The following is a 7701-nucleotide window of genomic DNA, read 5'->3' as shown; positions in this document are numbered from 1 at the left end:
GCAAATCAAAATCATGCTCTTTGTGTGTGGCTATTGAGCCGAAATTGCAAGAGTGATAAGTGTCTTGTGTTTGAGTTTTGCTAATGAAAATGAAATACGAATGTGTCATGATTTATTGTTAAATGTGCATGGTTATTCGAATGATGTCCGGGCTAAGTCCCGAAGGCTTTGTGCTAAGTGACCATATCCGGACTAAGATCCGAAGGCATTTGTGCGAGTTACTAATTCCGGGCTAAGCCCGAAGGCATTGGTACGAGTTACTAAATCCGGGTTAAGTCCCGAAGGCATTTGTGCGAGTTACTATAACCGGGCTATGTCCCGAAGGCATTTGAACGAGTAGCTATATCTGGTTAAATTCCGAAGGTACGTGATTTGGGAATGAACGATCTTGCTGTAAAAATTTCAGTTGATACGCTTGTAACATCCCAACATTGAGGTATGTTTTGTATGTACTTTGAATTAGTTGAGCCCTTACAAATAAGTATTCGCTCAGTTGATAAATGAGCTACCGGCCTTTGGCTAAGTTGATCTTTGTGTATGAATATAAGGGTTGGTAATGTGAAGTAAGTATGATATTGAAAATTTGTGCATATGAAATTATCTGTTTAGCTACATGAATGCTATACTTTTGTTGTGCTGGAATCCCTTGCTCAAAACTTACTAACCATAAATTGCTTACTCCGTTTCTTTGTTTCTCTGTTTTATAGATTTTGGCTCGTCAGCTATCGGACTCGGGATTTTTGGAAGTCGAAGTCTCCCACACTATCAAAGCCCCCTTTTGGTACAATTTTGGTTGAACTTTGAAATGGCATGTATAGGACTACCCTTTTGTTGTTGGCCATGTACCCTTCGGTTTTGTGTAAATTTGGATAGCCATGCGAAAATGGCTTAAATATACTTTGATCATAGCATTATAATCGTTTTGTATGTTGTCCGTTGAGAGGTATGGAAATGTTGGTAACGGTTAGCCATGGGAAGGGTTATTCTTGATCACTTTTGGAATATGTATGACAAACTCTAGTTGATCCATGGAGGATCATGAAATAGGTAAAGTTTACCTTAAAAAAACAGATGCTGGCAGCAGCAGTAATGTGGATGTGAAAAATCACTAAAAATAGTAGGAATGGAATTAAATAGTTAATAAATTATGTAAGCAAACCTTGATGAATCTATTTTCATAGGAAAGTAACGAAACGATCATATGGACAGTATGTTAAGAGATATTCAGGTTCTCGTGAGACAGGGCCAGAACGGTTTCTGGATTCCCTGTTCCGACTTTGGAAATTCATTATAAATTAACCAGAGATAATTAGGAGTCATGCCATATATGTATAGATTCCTCTCTGAGTCTAGTTTCTATAGAAACAAACGGAATCAGTATTGAAGCTCTGTGGAGGGAGATATCCAAATCGTAATGAATGAAGGCAGTGTAGTCGCACCCTGTAACAGGGGAGAATTTAACTAATAAACTGTACTAATTGGCCTGACCAAAAATTATAGAAAAAAATATGTAGATGGGCATATGAGTCTAGTTTCAGGTAAAAATTACGAAACTAATTTTTGAGTTGTGAAACTCAAGATATGATTTTTAAGGTGACAGTGACGTAGTTAGCCAACTGCCTGGAAATTTTTAAAATGAACTGCGATAGTAAGCGAATTTAGTCTGTGAACCCCTCGTGTCCGACTCCGGCAACAGTCTCGAGTACGGGGTGTTACAATTTTATTGGTATCAGAGCTACGGTTTAGTCGATTCTAGGACTACCGTAATGCGTTGGGTCTAGCTATACATGCCATTTTATGTGATTATTTGATAGTGTGGTGATTTCTGACATTTGCAAATGTGTTTATTTATAGTAATGGATCCCGATCCCGACCGAGCGGTAGCTGATGATCTTGAGAGTGTAGCGCCTGCTCCCGCACAAGGGACAGCGCCGGTGGACTCTCAACCTAATGCTAGTAACCCGAATGATGAAGCTAGACAAGTTTTCTATAGCGTGATGAATGATTGGTTCAACCAATACATTCGAACTAATACGGCTGTTCCACAACCTCCATTCCCGACTAATACAACCCCCGCACCTACAATACCTCCGGAAACTGACCAAATAAGGTCAAATAAGCCCCCAGTTGACAGAATCCGAAAACATGGGGCTACTGAATTTAAAGCTACGGACAGCGATGATGCCGAGCAAGCTGAATTTTGGTTGGACAACACTATCCGGGTACTCGACGAGCTATCTTGCACACCCGATGAGTGCCTAAAGTGTACTATCTCCTTGCTACATGATTCTGCCTACTATTGGTGGAGTACTCTGACTTCTGTTGTGCCCCGAGAGCAAGTAACTTGGGAGTTTTTCCAAACTGAGTTTCGGAAAAAGTATATCAGTCAGAGATTTGTTGATCAAAAACGGAAGGAATTTCTTGAGCTTAAGCAAGGTTCTATGTCAGTTACTGATTACGAGCGAAAATTTGTTAGACTTAGTAGATACACTCGGGAATGTGTTTCGTCCGAGGCTATCATGTGTAAACGCTTCGAGGATGGGCTGAATGAAGATATAAAAATGTTCGTTGGCATTCTTGAAATACGAGAGTTCGTAGTACTTGTCGAGCGAGCTTGTAAAGCCGAAGAGCTTAGAAAAGAAAAACAAAAAGTTGATGTGGGAACTGGAGAGTTTCGTAAAAGATCCTCGGGAAAGTCTCTTCAACAGGCATCGAAGAAATTTCGAGATGATATGGGCCGGTCTAGAGGCACTTCGGGCCTTTTTAGACGAGATCGTGATCGACCCCCTGTCGGTACACGAGGCACTTCGGTCGCCAGTGTTGGGAATGAACGTCGAGACAGAACGAAATGTCGACATTGCAGTAAATGGCATTCGGGGAGTTGTAGATTCCATGACCGCTCCTGTTACAAGTGCGGATCAGTTGACCACTTCATTAAAGATTGCCCGAGGCTGTCTGAACAGAATGTAAATCAGAGTGGGAAACCGGGTGCTACCACTGCTCGAGGTAGACCATCTAGAAATACGGGCAATGCTAGTGGTGGTCAGAGAGGATCTAGAGATGCTAGGACCAGATCCGAGGCTCGTGCGCCTGCTTGAGCTTATGCTATACGTGCCCGCGAGGATGCTTCTTCGCCTGATGTTATTACCGGTACTTTTACTCTCTTTGATACTAATGTAATTTCTTTGATTGACCCCGGTTCTACTCATTCTTACATATGTGAAACCTTAGCATCCAGTAAGACTTTACCTATTGAGTCTACTGAGTTCGTAATTCGGGTGTCAAATCCCTTGGGTCGTTACGTGCTTGTCGACAAAGTGTGTAAGAAATGTTCCCTAGTAATTCGAGGTTCCTGTTTTTCGGCGGACTTGATGCTTTTGCCGTTTGATGAATTTGATGTTATTCTCGGGTTGGATTGGTTGACCGTGCATGATGCGGTTGTGAATTGCAAAAGCAAGACTATTGATTTGAGGTGCGCAAATAACGAAGTAATCCGAGTTGAGTCTACGGACTTGGATGGGTTACCAGCTGTAATATCCTCAATGTTGGCCCAAAAATATGTAAGAAAAGGGTGCGAAGCATTCCTTGCGTATGTACTTGATGACAAAGAATTAGAAAAGAAACCCGAATCTGTGCCGGTGGTTTGTGAATACCCGAATGTTTTTCCTAAAGAGTTACCGGGTTTACCACCTGTTCGGGAGATAGAGTTTGGTATTGAGCTTGTACCTGGAACTACGCCAATTTCGATAGCTCCGTATCGTATGGCACCAACCGAGTTAAAAGAATTGAAAGCTCAGTTGCAAGAGTTGACGGATAGAGGTTTCGCTCGACCAAGTTTCTCACCTTGGGGTGCACCAGTATTGTTCGTGAAAAAGAAGGACGGAACCATGAGGTTGTGCATTGACTATCGTCAGCTGAATAAAGTGACAATAAAGAACAAATATCCGTTACCGCGTATCGATGATTTGTTCGACCAACTGAAGGGAGCCTCAGTGTTCTCAAAAATAGATTTGAGATCGGGCTATTATCAGTTGCGAATTCGAGATTCGGACATACCCAAAACTGCCTTCAGAACGAGATATGGTCACTACGAATTCTTAGTGATGCCGTTTGGGCTCACTAATGCCCCTGCGGTATTTATGGATTTGATGAATCGGATCTTCAGACCATATTTGGATCGGTTCGTAGTTGTGTTTATTGATGACATCTTGGTCTATTCAAGAGATGAGACCGAACATGCTGAGCACCTGAGATTAGTGTTGCAAATTTTACGGGATAAGCAGTTGTATGCTAAGTTCAGTAAGTGTGAGTTCTGGTTAAGAGAGGTTAGCTTCTTAGGCCATGTGGTATCTGCATCGGGTATTTGAGTTAACCCGAGCAAAATTTCAGCCATACTTAACTGGAAGCCTCCGAGAAATATTACTGAGGTTCGGAGCTTTTTGGGACTCGCCGGTTACTACCGACGGTTTGTAAAAGGTTTCTCGATGATAGCCACACCAATGACGAAGCTACTTCAAAAGGATGTTAAGTTCGAATGGACGGAGAAATGTCAGAAAAGTTTCGATCAACTGAAAACTTATTTGACCGAAGCTCCAATTCTAGTGCAGCCCGAATCAGGCAAAGAGTTTGTCATTTATAGTGATGCGTCCCTACTTGGGTTAGGTTGCGTATTGATGCAAGAAGGTCGAGTTCTGGCCTATGCGTCGAGACAATTAAAGCCACATGAGAAAAATTATCCGACCCATGATCTCGAACTAGCTGCCATCGTATTCGCTTTAAAAATATGGCGACATTACTTATTTGGTGAAAAGTGCCATGTATTTTCGGATCACAAAAGTCTCAAATATTTGATGACTCAAAGAGACTTAAATCTGCGACGAAGACATTGGCTTGAGTTGTTGAAAGATTATGAGCTTGTCATTGATTACCACCCGGGAAAGGCTAATGTCGTTGCGGACGCCTTAAGCCAGAAATCACTGTTTGCTTTACGAGCGATGAATGTACACTTGTCTGTTCTACCCGACAATGTGTTAGTAGCTGAATTAAAGGCCAAACCATTATTGATTCATCAAATTCGTGAAGCTCAAAAAGTCGACGATGAATTGGTTGCAAAACGGGCTGAATGTGTTCCGAATATGGAATCCGAATTTCAAATTGATGATGACGATTGTTTGAGGTTCAGAAGTCGGTTGTGTGTTCCAAGAAATTCAGAACTCATTTCGATGATTCTGAACGAAGCCCATTGTAGCCGAATGTCAATTCACTCGGGGAGTACGAAAATGTACAACGACCTGAGACGCCAGTTTTGGTGGCATGGTATGAAACGAGACATTTCCGATTTTGTTTCGAAGTGTTTAATATGTCAGCAAGTAAAGGCGGAACATCAAGTGCCTACGGGTTTACTCCAGCCAATCATGGTACCTGAATGGAAATGGGATCGAGTCACAATGGATTTCGTATCTGGGTTGCCAGTATCGGCAAGTAAGAAAGATGTGATTTGGGTTGTTGTGGATAGACTGACTAAGTCGGCTCACTTTATCCCCGTACGTACGGATTTTTCATTGGATAAACTAGCTGAAATGTATATTTCTCAAATTGTGAGATTACACGGGGTACCTATTTCTATCGTGTCGGATAGAGATCCGAGATTCACCTCGCGATTTTGGAAGAAATTGCAAGAAGCTTTGGGTACCAAGCTACATTTTAGCACCGCTTTTCATCCACAAACCGATGGTCAATCCGAGCGGATAATTCAGATACTTGAGGATATGTTGAGATGTTGCATCCTCGAGTTTAGTGGTTCATGGGAACGGTATTTACCTTTGATTGAATTCGCTTACAACAATAGTTTTCAATCAAGTATTAAGATGGCACCTTACGAGGCCTTGTACGGGCGTAAATGCCGTACACCATTGTTTTGGACCGAGCTCGGTGAAAGTAAAATTTTCGGAGTTGATTTGATTAAAGATGCCGAACAGAAAGTAAAGGTAATCCGTGAAAGTCTGAAGGCTGCCACAGATCGTCAGAAATCATATGCGGATTTGAAACGAAAAGACATTGAATATCAGGTGGGAGATAAAGTGTTTCTTAAAGTTTCGCCTTGGAAAAAGGTACTCAGATTTGGCCGTAAGGGCAAGTTGAGTCCGAGATTCATTGGGCCGTACGAAATCTCCGAACGGGTTGGTCCAGTTGCGTATCGATTGATTTTGCCCCCTGAACTTGAAAAGATTCACGACGTCTTTCATGTTTCGATGCTTCGACGCTATAGATCTGATCCATCGCCCATAATTAGCCCATCGGAGGTTGAAATTCAAGCCGATATGAGTTATGAAGAAGAACCGATGCGAATCCTAGCTCGTGAAGTGAAGGAGTTGCGAAACAAAAGGGTTCCGTTAGTAAAGGTGTCATGGCTCAAACACGGGATCGAGGAAGCTACTTGGGAAACCGAGGGCTCGATGAAAGAACGATACCCAAACCTATTTACCGGTAAGATTTTCGGGGACGAAAATTTCTTAAGTGGGGGAGAGTTGTGACAGCCCTAAAGTGACCCTAGTCGGAAAGCGGTCTCGGGACCGCTAAACCGAGTCACCAAATTATTTGAATGTGATAATTATTGCCTAAAATATGTGAATATAAATGTATGAAAGTTTTAAGCTTCGATTTAGTTAATTGCATGTGAATTTAGTTGATAGGACTTATGTGAGAAAATTTAGAAATGTGCTAGGCAAATGCAAGTGGCCTAATAGTGCATGTAATCAAAGGGGTGGACTTGCATGTCAATTTCCCCCCATTTAAGTACTAGTGGCCGGCCATGACAAGGGATGATGGGCAAAACATGTCATGAAACATGTTGTGTTAATGGAAAAATAAAATAAGAAGCATGGGCAAAACATGTCATGAAACATGTTGTGTTAATGGAAGAATAAAATAAGAAGCATGGGCAATAAACTAATAAGAAATTGAAGGAAGAAAACAAAGAGAAAAAAAATGTGTTCATCATTCTCATGCATGACCAAAAAAAAAGAAAAAAAAAGAAGAGAAAAGCTCTCATGTTGTTCTTGGCCGAATAGGAGAAAGAAAAAGAAGGAAAAAGAGCTTTGAGGAAATCAGCTATGGTGGTTTGATAGACTAAGGTATGTTTAATGATGTTCCATGAGATGCATGCATGTTTTAGTAGTTAGCTTGAGTTCTAAATAGCCCATGGTTCAAATCTTTACTATGTCATGGAGATGATATTCGGCCAAGGTGGATTGGTGTTGATATCATTTGCATGCTAAAAGTGAAGCTTTGTAATGGTGCATGTGATGGTGGATTGATGATTCTTGAATCTTCTTTTTAGCATTTTGAGTGAGACATTAAGTTCTTTGTTTAACCATGACCAAAAATTGAAATGGTATGGTGTTGTGATGCAATCGGCCCCAACATAAACATGTATGTTCGGCCACATGAATAAGTACATAAGTTATGTGTATGTTCGGCCATAGGTAGCCTATTGATGGCTTTAGCTTGACTTAGAAAATTCGGCTAAGGGGAAATATTAGCTAGTATGTTGAATTCGATTCGTGATTTCGTACATATCTGACTCTAGTGTCTAATGTATATATGGGCTAAGTACCTTAAGCTTCTCTTTTGATGTTCGAATGAATTGTATTAAATTGCTTGATGTGATTAAAAATGCGTATGACCATTGTGTATTTGAGC

The sequence above is a fragment of the Gossypium hirsutum genome, chromosome A01 (genome assembly GCF_007990345.1).
Source record: "Gossypium hirsutum isolate 1008001.06 chromosome A01, Gossypium_hirsutum_v2.1, whole genome shotgun sequence".
NCBI lineage: Eukaryota > Viridiplantae > Streptophyta > Magnoliopsida > Malvales > Malvaceae > Gossypium > Gossypium hirsutum.
The sequence above is the reverse complement of the archived record's forward strand: the minus strand, read 5'-3'. Positions refer to the sequence as shown.